General features: G+C 32.5%; 1 long non-coding RNA gene across 1 annotated transcript; it reads right to left on the bottom strand.

Annotated features, from left to right (window-relative positions):
• Nucleotides 1-6,785: 6,785 nt before the first annotated feature.
• LOC116190335 lies at nt 6,786-7,598 on the bottom strand. The gene is made up of 2 exons (XR_004152654.1): nt 7,494-7,598; nt 6,786-7,155 (listed from the first exon to the last, which is right to left on the bottom strand). It is a non-coding gene; the product is annotated as an uncharacterized LOC116190335 (long non-coding RNA).
• Between the last annotated feature and the right edge of the window lie 6,040 nt (nt 7,599-13,638).

The following is a 13,638-nucleotide window of genomic DNA, read 5'->3' as shown; positions in this document are numbered from 1 at the left end:
CCATGAGGGATATGGATGGATATTTTTGGAAGTTCGAAGGTATTTTCGGAAAATAAATATGGAGTAACACTTGTAGGAGTTTGATACTTTTATATATAAGCATAGAAGTATAATTATAGAATAGATTAGATGAAATGAAAAGGCGTGTTTTTGTATTTGAAAGTACATATCCTTTCGTCATTCTAATATGTAAACATATGAAGCGAAGAGGCATGTATTTATGTGTGAAATCATACATGCTTTGGTCACACTAAATGCAGTGAATAGGTGTATACTTATGTGGTAGATACATAAATGAATTAGAATTTGTCTAGATACATTGGACATATAAAAGTGATTAGATTCAATGAATGATAGAGGACACTATTACAATATGTCTAGATTCATGAAAGGGTAATATTAAAATTATGAAAAATCGAGAAACACTTTGTTGAGTTCCACATTTTTATAATAGTTATAGGATATAAATTATATATTATAAATATAGATAGATTTAGATATAGATTATAGATAATGTTGATCGAGGTGCCTCGCACTTGACTTTGGAGACTTGGAGATTCGTGAGTCTTGGGAGACTCAAAGAACGACAAAGAAATCGACGAAGATGATGGAAAGGGATAGGAGGAGCTAATCAGCGGTTCAGGTAATCCTCTGCCAATGCTTGAAGGAAAATTTCCGGTTCTCTGTCAAAGTCACAGTATCGCGGTACATGCTGCAGCATCATCTGAGAGCTTAGTTGAAATCTGGGTGAGCTCGACTCGCGACCCGACTTAGTTTTCTTTGTGTTTTTCCACTCGAATTGACAAGGGTTCACCTCCTTTGACCCGATTTAGGACCTATTTATATCTCTTTGGCTTTCTCTTGTAAACATAACGACAAAAAGACCACATTTATGCATCTTTGAGATAGAGAAGAGGAAGAGAGACAATTAGGATTCCTGCAATTGGGGGCTTTTGGGTTCTTTGGGTGATCAAGAGTGTGTACACTTGTAATCTCCCAATCTTCTAGTGGATTTCTCCATGCTCTGTCGCCATGGATGTTTCCCGCTTCGGGTTTTACCATGTAAATCTCGGTCCCTTGATTTTCCTCCATCTCTACTCTATTTTTGTGCTTAGAGTTGTTGCTTGGCTTGTTCGTGCTTGAAATTCTCGATTTTAGGTTGTTTCCACATTATTGTCGTTACAGATAAAATACTTATAATGTATAAATAAGATTATATTTCCCGTGTAAAGCATTTGGATCTATACTTTGCTAGAGGGCAATTCTCACTACGCGCGGAGTTCAAATGCAATTTCAATTTGTAAAACTATATAGGTATCTAATGTGTGAAAATTTATGAAATTTAGTTACGAATCAAATATAATGTATAGTGTAGTTTCGTAGTAGTGTTTCTACAAGAACTATATTATTCTCATATCTACCATAGCGTGATGCGAACGAACCATGATGACACCCTCCTTTTGTGCGGCCTACTGTGTGAAGCGCTTCTCTATCCTAATGTGGACCTTTCTTTTCATTCTTCTTCTTCTTCTCTCAAACCAAAAGTGATGATGGATTTGTTCAACGTTGTCACAACTTTTCATTTTCTGTATACATATCTGCATCTTTTCATACGTCTTCTGCACTTTACACCCCATAAAATGCTATTTTACTTTAATTTTTTTTCCATCTAAATTTGAAATTAACTAAGTACTACTTCTTTTAGGGCAGAACACATAAAATTCTTCTGTCCAAGTGGCGTATGAAAATTGACCCTTCTAAGGGAATTCCAATATATTTAGTTTTATAAAAAAATAAGAATATTAAAGGATATCCAGAAATTTAGCGTTTTATAACTTTTCTTATTTATTATATCTAACATTATCCAGATATATTATTTTATTTTGATGAAGTAATTTTTAATTTTGTAGTTATAAATTTTAATTTTACTTCTCAAAGGAAAAGTTAACACGTGAAATGCACATGCCTATTTCCTAGTAATATAAGGGGGAAGCCCATATTGCAGCCCTTACTTTATATATATAAGCTTTCCCACAAATTGTGGCTCCGGCTTCTGAAAAGATTGAATTAAAATTTTAAAAGAAGAAAATTAAAATAACCCTTCTCCCAACAGCCCGCCACCATTCCTGGTAGCCCCCTCTAAAATTGTTCGTCCTTCAAACCTATACTGAGTTTACTCCAAAACGTGAGCCTCGCCTGCATGGGGACTAATACAACTAGACTCATGGCTCGCACTATGCGCGAATATTAAAAAAATTATTATAAAAGATTTAAATTTAAATAAAAATAATAATTGATGGATAATGAATTTTGAAAGAGAAAAAAGAAGGGAGGTGATGGACCGCAGAAGAAGGCGGAGAGTGTGGAAAAGAAAGGAGAAAAAATAGGGTAGTAGATTGGTAGTTATTTGTTACACTTATCATTTTATCCTTTAAGGTGTGATTTATATTAGAGTATTTTGTCACGGTATTTTGGGGAGTTAACAGTCCGATCTCACCTCTCTCTCTAAATGAGTTTTTGTCCCATTACACGCCGTGCTTATAGTTGCAAAAGGAGGCATTGGAGACATCCTACTCCAGTCTTAGATTGTATTTTTGTAGTAGCCAATAATGAGATCCCATTGTTAGTAGTATGTCCTTGAGCCGATATTTGTAATTGGATAATTCATATTTATGATAATAAAATTTATTTATTATTCATGAATTATTTATTAGAATAAGCTTTTAAGATACTTGGCAGATATTTCATTCTCAAAGAATATAAGTGACAGAGTTATCCGGTACAAGTTCTTTAAATTGTTCGCGGTCATTGAAATCTTGGTTGGACACTATTATTCTGGCTAGACAGTTACCTCTATCTATAAAAATGATTAGTATATAGATACTAATGAAAATGGAGTAGTGAGTCTCATGATAATCGATATTAGATATCAAGATAGACATATTAATACTTATGGAGATAAGTGAATCGAACGTGGTGTATAGATAATATTCAGAAGATGCTTTACTATTGTTAATGAATATTATCTAGACCATATTAGTGCATAGTCCTTAGACTTGAGATGGCATGGTTATCTCATATATAGGTAATTAGGATTTGCTCCTAATTATATACTTGTGGTAAGTAGAAGTATTCGATAGATAGTGGTCCTAGTTAGTTATGTATGGAGGTAAGTGACCATTTGAGAAAGGATTCATTAACCTTAGTAAATAGAAAAAGGTCCTATGGATTTAAGTTTTTTTCTTGATCAGGAAATCCTTAGCAAAGGTGGTTGTACTTAAAATAGAAAGGAGTTTCTAATTTAAGTCCAGATGGTCTATGTATGGAAACTCAGAGATTCCATATGGTCAGTTATAGGGTTTGACGTTTATTATCACCCTGACTAGACCGAGATCTACAATGAAAGGACTCGAGTGCGTGGCGTATATGGTCACTAGTATATCAAAATGTTCAAATTACACATTCATCACTATTTGAATTATCATGACATGCTACTAGGTGTCACTCGTGATCTCTGAGAGCTAAGAACATATTCAGAATTATGCTTTTGGTTATGGAAAAGAATTTCCATTAATGTCGAAGGAGTTTGGCATTATAATCTCATCGCCACTTAACCGAGGATGAATTGAATCTAATTAAGGCAGTTAATTAGAAATTAATTCACGGATTAGACTTGCAATACAATTGCAAGGTTGTTAGCACATCCCGAAGTCAAATTCGATATCGAGGTGAATCCTTATAAGAAAATACGAAAGTTTCCTTATTTTCAATAATTAGAAATTCTAGAGCGGAAACTTATGTTGAGAGCATAATAGTCTTTCTCTCTTGAAGTTTTGGTCATAAGATGACTTATGTGGGTAACGGTAATAGTAATAAATTAATTAATTGTGAATTGATTAATTAATTGCAAATCAATTTCAAGAGTCATTTGACTCATTATGTAAAATATATATGGATATGATTTATATATTAATGTAGGGCATTAAATACACACACAAAAAACCGAAAGAGAGAAAAAGATCAGAGAGGCACCCGACTAATTAAAAATATTATAAGCCTAATGCCTTTTGTTTTTGGAGCTGCCGATTAAAACTGTGTTTTTTCTTTTTCGCCTGCCAAGAAGGACGTCCGAGACTGCCTTGCAATTCCTTAGAGACAAACAGCCCGTGTGGACGAAGCTAGAGGCCGCACGTTTGGTCGGCTTCAATCATCTACAAGGATACATTCTCGATAGGTATATTCCGATAATCCTTGTAGAAATAATTATAGAGTTGTGTTGTTTAATTCGAATAAAAGGCTATACCACACCTGGAATACAATTCTGGTTTATGATACGATATTCATATGATGAAAATTTTAATTATTGTTTTACGATTCCGCTGCGTTTAATTCGATTTTCCTTTCACCCATATTATTTGCCGTTGTTATTATCACGCAGCAAGGGACTGTTAGGGGCCCAGTTATCAAACCAGAAGCATGTCGTTTGACCATTGCCAATGGAGTGCTTCCGAAAAGGTTAAGCTGCTGGTTTCAAGTTTAAAATCTTCCTACATACATATGAACAATAACCAGGAATCTTCAACCTTCAAAAACTTCTACCTCTAAGGAGATAAGCCTTGACCCATGCAATCCACATAGATCCTGCTTGCAATCCAGGTGTCCGGATTCTTAACACCTAAACCCTTTTCATCCTTATGCGAGCAGATCAAGTCCCAGCTTACCGACCTTCACTTTGAATCTATATTGCAATTTGTTTGCTTGTATTGCATTTGTTTGTCTACAAATGCATGTTATTTGCCAATTAAATTTGCAGTTCCCATTGCTTCATTGGAATACTGAGTAGTTGAGGGGTTTCTTATTTGGAAGAGTGAGCTCTATCTCATTCTTGTTTGAACCTATCCTCTACAAGGTCTCAAATGTCTTTTACCTTTTGGTATTTTTAGAGGGTTGAATTCATCTCCCTTGTGTGTCCTCTATCGATAGAGGAAAAGTGTCCTATACATCCACCCACCCATTTATTATTAATTTTTATTTTTGTGGAAACAATTATTAATTAAATTATATTGAACTGCTCCTGCTATTACATATAATTGTTATTCTTTTTCAAATATTATTGACATTATTAACGAAAAAGAAAATGACTAAACTTCTCATTTGGCGGCAGGAAAAGACGAAACTACTGTGCCGATGCAAAACAAGAAAATGATGTGGATATCCTCAAGTATCTGCGTTGGCATATACGAGACAATAGATATAAATAGCTTATAGAGAGTAGCATAATGCTCGATGTTAGTGAAGACTGTTGAGAGTGAGACAAATATATTAAGAAACTTTTACTTTCTTTTTTAAGTTTGTGTTCTCACTATGTCACTTAGAGGCGATTCAATAAGAGCAATACTTCTTCATTGGCCCTTAGCATTTAATGAAGGAAGAAATACATGTCATAACACAACCTTTTATTTTTATGTCAATTTCATCACAACTTTTTAAAATTGCACCATATAGCACATCGTTTGGGGTGTCATGTCAATCATAGTATAACTTTTTATTTTTGTGTCAATTTTATCATAACGTTTCAAAATTATACTATATAGCATGTCGTTTAAGGTACAGTGTCAATTATAACATGATGTCAAATTTTTCGTGAAAATTAAACGAAAGCTAATGTGGCGCACCCGTAGATGAATAATGGTCCCAAACTCTTGCCATGCGAAATAACCCATATTCCGACCCGTTCGGTGCCATTTTACCCACTTAACTCAATCACCATCAATACCCGAATCTTATTCCCGCCTCCTCACACATCTCCTGCCTCATTGCAGCCTCAAATTTCTCTTCAGTTCAACAGTTTACCATTTCTCCCACCTCTTCACCTACAAGTTTGCCAGTCTTTCTCTTCACATTTATACCTCTTTTGTTTCCACTGAAGAAAATGATTTTCCTATAGCGGTTTTCATTTCATTTGACAAGTATGAGCTCCCATTTTCTTTCTATCAATTTTTCATCCCTTTTTTACTATATGAACTGCAATAAGTTCAATATGTGATTTTTCTTTCATTCTATTGATGGTATTGTTATTTTCAGAAAGAGAAATTATGTATGTAAAGAGGCGGGAATGGGATTCGAATTTTGATGGTGAGGGAGCCGGGTGAGTAAAAGGCCACCGGATGGGTCAGAATATGGATTATTCCGCATGTGACAAGAGTGTGGGCTCACTATTCATCCACATATGCCACACATCAACCTTCCGTTTAATTTTCATGGAAAATTTATACTCACCCCTAAACACTGTGCTAAATAGTGTAGTTTTAAAAAGTTGTGATAAAATTGACATAAGAGCAAAATGTCTTGTTATATCATATATTTTTTCGTTAATGAATATCACATTGTTACGTTGCGCATGAAATAATTTTTGAGGCGTCGCATATCGATGAAATATACAAGCAACGAATAACACATCAAATTTTGTAACCGAAAAAAAAACATCAAATTTACTATTAACATTGAATATTACCAAATGCCCATAGTTGGACATTTCATACATATATATGTATATATATATATATATATACTATTGCCTTACCTTACAGCGTATATATTTTAACAAGAATGCGGTATATATAAACAAAATATAGTGTTTAATATTTCCACGAACAATGCACGAGCAACGCACGTCCGTCACACTAATAAAATTGAAATATACGATGAATGAATATATGTAAACCGAACATGATACCCAGATTAAGACAAAGCGAAACTAAAATAATAACATTTATTTCACCACATTCAAGAACAGGCTCCTCTAATAAGGAGCTTATTTATGTTATTTTATTTGATAAGAGAAAGTACATAACATTTCCCTTTTTCTTGGGTAACTAGTACATAACATTGCTTTTATCACATCCACGAACAGGCTCCTCTTATAAGGAGCTTGTTTATGTTATTTTATATGGTAAGAGGATTGCTCAGCCAATCGTAGGGACCAGGATGACGTTGCCGCATTGACGAAGACACGAACGCGTTCCGGGTTGTAGTCTATATCAGAGATGGGCTCACCATATTTAATTTTATGCACCGCCAATTTGTGCTCTTCGGCGATTCTTACTACTGCTTCGTCCCCGTTCTTTTCTATCAGCTCCGGCCACCTGTTTTTCTCTATTAACATGTTAATTGATCATTATTATAGTGATCAAATAAAAAGCAGAGGAAGAAAGGTTTTCATCCGATGGTCAAGCACGAGAAGAAATTAGTACAACTCGTCATTGATTATAACCTTAGGAACAAGACAATCACTGGTGCAATCAGTTGCTCGGGATACAATAAAATCTTACATTTCACTAACTATGGCCTTGAAGGCGAAGCGTAGTCAAGTACACCATTTGATTAGATACGTACCTTTTCTTCTGAAACTTTTTAAATCTTAATAGGCAATATAAAACGAAAGACCGCATCATTTTTAAATGGTTACGACTAAATAGACCTAAAGCACATACCTGGGAAGAGCCAACTGAAGATCCCCATATTTCGTCTCAATTTGCCGCTCTCTCTCTCTCTCTCTCTCTGTTTTACCCTAAAATGGATGTGGTTTAGCTGCTTTCGGTATGTGAATATTGTGGTATTTATAGAAGGGAAGAGAGCTCAATAATTGAGGGAGAGACTAAGACTTTTGGAAAAGTCTTTTCCTTTTTATTTTTCTTTTCCAATTTTGTTTCTTTTATAGAGAATTATTCAGCAAAAAGAAAAATTCATTATAGAGAATTAGGAATCATGTCACTCAGTTAATATTTGTTATTATTTCTCTTATTTATGATAAAATAAAAATTATTTCAATTTAAAATTTCATTATATAATTAATTTAAAGAAAAGTGTCTTAGAGTAATAAAAAAATTTCGACACCTGAGACTAATCATATATAAAATTTTAAATGACCATTATTAGTATGAGATTTAGATAATAATAATATCAAACTTCAACAATTAGAACTTTCCAATCACAAGAAGAAGAATTGATATTATTGAAAATAAAAAGGACAACTAGTTAGATTTTCAATTAGAAAAAAAAAGAAGCAAATTTGAGAAGTATCAAAAGTATTTTTCCAAATCCATCTGAATCGGGGAAATTATCTAGAAAACTCACCTTCTCTTAGAAAAATTGTTATTCGTTTTAGGTAGGTAAACACTTCTGTTATGATTTCCTATTTATTGTAAGCAGCTAGACCAATTATTTGGATACAAACCGGGTTTATTAGAAATTAAAAAAAAAGAAATAAAGAGCCATGAAAATCTCATTATTACAATAACTCAATTATAATTAAATAATTTCCACTCGGGAGTACCTGTTACGGAGTGAGTTCCGTATCATCTATAATGAAAAAAAAAGACTAAATTCCTAATCAAAATCTCATTACTACTATCAAAAATGATGTCGTGCAGTGGTACAAAGTCTCACTTGATAATCAAGAGATTTCAAGTTAGATACTTAATTAGGTGAAACTTCTCGTGTTCTTTTATTAAATATTTAAAATTTCTAATTCATTGTACAAAATTCATGGACCTTCCTTATAATCGAAAAAAATCTCACTGCTACTATAAAACTGTCATGTGATAATTACGTGCATCATTAAATTATTTGTAGTCCAAAGCTATTTAACAACTATGACCGCTTATAATGTGAATTGTCTAAAATAATTATCCCCTTGCGGAAGGAGATTTGGTGCAGTGGTATAAGTCGTTGCCCGAAACTATGAGGTCTCGGATTCGATCCTCGTTAGTGGGACTTCCGTGCCCCTTTATTTAATTTTGCTATTTCTATTTTTGTATTAGGCCATAGCTCTCCCTTATAGTCCAAAAAATAACTCCTCGCCTCTTCTTGTCTATATTATAAGAATAAAAAGCAGGGAGACAAAGGAAATTTGATTGCAGTGACATCATCCCGATATGGAATTAAGAGGTGGTTCTGGTTTTTATTAGACAAAAAATAAAAAAAAAATGAAAAAACCAATGTGGATTGGTTCAAGCGGTTCGGTGCTCATTCCCGATAAGTAAAGTCTCGAATTCGAGTATTGTGAATGGTGAAAATTCATGCTGTGAAAGTTTTATCTTTTAGTGGACCGACTCAGCTTGACTAGATTAGTCGGAGTCCATTTGGGTTCTGAATACCAGGGTGTACACCGAAAAAAATAAAAAAGAAGAAAATTAATATAGATAAAAGGAGAGCCAGGTGAAGAAAGAACATCATCCCGATATCACCATGCATGCTCCAATTTGATTTTCAAACTTAACTGACCGTTTGATATTTGAAACTTGCTAAAAGCATTTCTCATTTTCCTTTTCTTACAATTGTGTTCTTTCAACCTGTCAAGAGGTTGGCTGGCGTAGGCGCTCGATATAACACAAAAAAAAAAAACTACTCTAATTGTAAATACATAGAGAATTCTATTATATGTCTATATACTTTATCCACTGTATAAAAGTATGAAGCTGATTCTTTTCTTGTTTCCTCTTACTTAACTTCCAAAAATACTCATACCCGTTCTCTCTTAGTTACAAGCTTATGTTTTTTGTCCCTCCATTCTTGCCCATGCAACTATTCACTCTCATTTCGTTATTCACTTACATGTTTTTTCACATATATAGCTTTAGTTATTAGAGATGGGTCTAATAAAAAACAAATATATTTCATTATTTTATTTTTGGGAGGAATGTGATTGCAGCATAAAAGGTATGACTACTCGCAGAATTTTATTCATACTTATTAGTTGCATATATCTTCCAGAAATTAAGAGAAATGTAAAATCATTTCGAACTCCCTCTTCCTTTCTAAAACTAAGTTCGTGTCCTACCTGTACAACTTTATTCAATTTATTTTCTCGCTTTTTTTAAAGTTTTTTAAGTCTAACATATTTTGGTAACGATTGTACTTTACTTTTCCCCATTTCAGAATTTTATTTTATAGTAGCGTCCAATTTATATGCACTGGGGAACATGTCCGCCCCTCACCGCTGGTCCAAAAATTACCTCAAATTATTCGTTAGATAGATGTAATATTAAGAACCTTTTTTCCGAATTTGAAATATCTCTATACATCTAGAGAATACAAAAAAAAATTATATATGTTATTCTATATTATCTTTAAATTTGTTCTTTTTACATAAACTATTCAAAAAAAATTAACGCCATCGTTATTTAATCATTATTTTTGTTGAATTTTTTATTGACACAACTTGAATTTGAGACCTTTCTATTTATTATAATTTATTATAATTTATCATGCCAATTCAATTAAGTTTATTATCTATATATATTAATTTTACATAAGAGATTTAATGAGGGGATAAATCCTTTGGCACATGCTGAATCTAAACTTTTAAGTTAATAGATGGTGGAATGAGTTCCTCTTATGTGCCAATGTTTTCTTCTTAATTTTTATATACGAGTTTTAGCTTATGACTCAGGACAAAAAAAGGAAGTTAAAAAAAGAAAAAACTGAGACACCTAATAGATGAAAAGGATCTTCGCTCACAACCTAAAATTCGAAAAAATAAAATATTGCATATATCTTAGTTGGTATATCTAGTACTTATAATACAAATTTTTTTCTGATTTTTCAAAATAAAATTTTGGGTAGAATTTTTTTGGAAATAAGTGGTCCATTTATAAGGCCTAATGGGTTGGCAGGATCACCTAGTACCGTATTCAAGCCAAATTAAAAAACAGTACAGAAAGGGTGAAATTAAAACAATAATTAAAATAATCTAAAAGTTTTCTTTTAAAAAAAAAGTGGTGAATCTTAAAAAAAAAAAGGTGGCGAGGGGAGAAGAAGTTTCCACTTGTCCCCAGGGCCCTCATGAGACCACTGTGTCTCCACTCGCCCCCGGGTGCCCTTATGGGACCTATTTTCATTTGATGTAATGATAATGATTGGTGGTGCCATATTTCTGTTGAACATGCATGTTTCACATATCCAGTTGAATCGAAAGATCTGACGAGTATATTGTAATAAGTTAACCTCTATAAATATTTCTTTATAAGGAAATTTTTTTATTTCCAATATAAATATGTAGATATGCGAAGCGGAAGATATTAATTCTTTTAGTGATCTAAAACGGGACAGAACCCATTATGAAGAAAGGGAAAAAAAATTAAAAAATGCAAAAGCGAGGCGGAAGGTTTTAATTTTTCATTAACGTATAGCAAGCGAGGCGGACGGATTTAATATTGCAGCTAGAGTTCTTTTCAAGGGACCTCCAGTTTAATATATATAGATCAATTTGTTAGTGATGCAAAATAGACAATCAAGCCAACTACATAAATTTTATGGAGAATTGAACGAATTCTATTTGTAGATACGGGACTCGCATATGTAGTCGATCATATCTATCGATTATGCAAGATCCCATAAATATTACATATATCACGTAATATTTCAAATTATATCAATTAAATCCTTATTCTCTCCCGTACCAACCATGAACTTAATACGCCAATTCTTCTAGGCGCAGGGCTTTAATAGGGAATAATTCTTAGATAAGACATATATATAATCATCACATTTGTGTCCAATCCTAAATCACATCGATCACTGACGTGAATTGATTCAAGTAGTTTGACGCTTGGTCCGTTAAGTAAGGTATTGACTTGTAAATGGAAAAAATATACATTAAAAGAAATTTATCCCTTAATGAACTGTATCATCTCAAATTGAAATCGTCGGGATCAAGTAAATTTCAGAATATCAAACTACATATCGAAAAAGATTTGAGTGTCCCATCAATGTAATAAATTAAGGAAGGCGATGAATTCGTTCTGGTGGGAAAGGGTGGATTAGTCGACATGCGATAAATGCTTATGAGCATGTCCGTCACGCTGATAATAAGAAAAATATATAAATAAAATCTATATCTACATAAATTATAAAAGCAAGATCAATTCATCAGAAGATGACACGTATAGGTAGTCCGCGATTGAATGATTTTTATAGTTCTCACATATCATGAAACAACAAGTGACATACAACTATCAAGCTACATCATTCAAGAATTCTAAACGTTCTTCAGGAAGTCAAAAAGTCATATAAGTATATATGTATTATATTCTCTTTCCCCGGAGCATGCATAAGCTGATCATAAACACTCTTCAACTATGACCTTTTGATGGCCATCCATTAACATTTATCTAAACTTATATTTGTTGTCAATCTATCTATATAAATATATAGTAATTTAAAGTACTCTCAACGAGAACCAGTAATTCATATATTGAGGAGTTTCTACATAATCTTTCTCGGCAAATAAGGAGCTACTGGTTTATAGTCTCTTCACATTCCACGCATTGACTTCACTGATTTTTACTCCAATCTTTTCATTTCTCTAGAAAGTACACTTGAGTAAATTTACAACCTCTTTACACGTCTCCAAAAAATCACAAGAAAATATTGGATCTAAAATGTTGTTCATATTTTGTTGGGTGGTTTACATTTTGATTGGGGCACTTGTACAAAAATATTAAATTTCAAGAAAATATATAATATTAGTCAACCAGAATGTTTAACGTAAACAGTAATGACGATAAAAAAAATCATTTTTATAGAGTTAGGACAGTAATTTTATTGATTATGCTACCATTTACACGGGCTTGTCCATCTAGTATATATAAAAGCTTAGGAGCGAAGTGCAGTTACACCATTTAAAAATTTTAACACCTTTAACTCCATGTAAATTGATCATTCCATTTTCAATTCAAAAGAATATTCATTATGTTTGGTTTTGGTTATATATTCAATGCATTTTGAATACATGTCTATATCATATATGGGAACATATAATATAAGAAATTTGTAAAAAAAAAAAAAGTTATAAATTTTCGCGTTAACTAAGAGAACTTTTCGAGATAGGTAATTTTTCTCACATTCAATGTGTCAAATATTCTATAAATATGAATTAAATAAATTGGTTTTTCCGACACCCAAACTCATATATGATATCTATCGCTCTTTATATATATATATATATATATGCGCACGTACATATTTAGGATTATTATATCCTAATATCTACGTTACTCGTGTGCATTTTCATAAGTCTAGAGTCTGTACTTACTTATCGTCGTGATTTTAACTTTTTTTACTCTCACTTACAAATGATTATATTCTACTTGATAGATTTTTCCTATCTATATTAATTGTATGTTCTATTTCATTTTTCTTAGATATTAATTGCATGTTCATATTTGTTGATTACCTAGTTTATCATTTTCCTTAGATATTAATTGCATGTTCATATTTGTCGACTACCTATTTTATCTTCTCTATAAAACGAAATGTAGTTGCGTCAAGCAAGACATATTTTAACACGCTCAACTCCATATGAATTGACATTTCCATTGTCTTATCAAAAGAACTTTCAGTATAAATATATCTGGTTTTGGTTATATTTAATGAATTTCAAATATATGTCCATATTATAAATGGTAACATATAATTAAAAAAAATTGAAAAAACTAAAAGCTTTTAAGATGACTGAAAAAAATGGGATCCTATAAATATAAGACTTAAATAAATTGATTTTACGTATCACCTTTCGACTCACTATACTTTTTCTGACATCCTAACCCCAGTAGGATATCTACCACTCTTCGTATA

This window comes from Punica granatum, unplaced genomic scaffold (genome assembly GCF_007655135.1).
Source record: "Punica granatum isolate Tunisia-2019 unplaced genomic scaffold, ASM765513v2 Contig00421, whole genome shotgun sequence".
In the NCBI taxonomy this organism is placed as follows: Eukaryota; Viridiplantae; Streptophyta; class Magnoliopsida; order Myrtales; family Lythraceae; genus Punica; species Punica granatum.
Note: the sequence above shows the minus strand (reverse complement) of the source record. Positions and strands in the feature narration are given on the sequence as shown.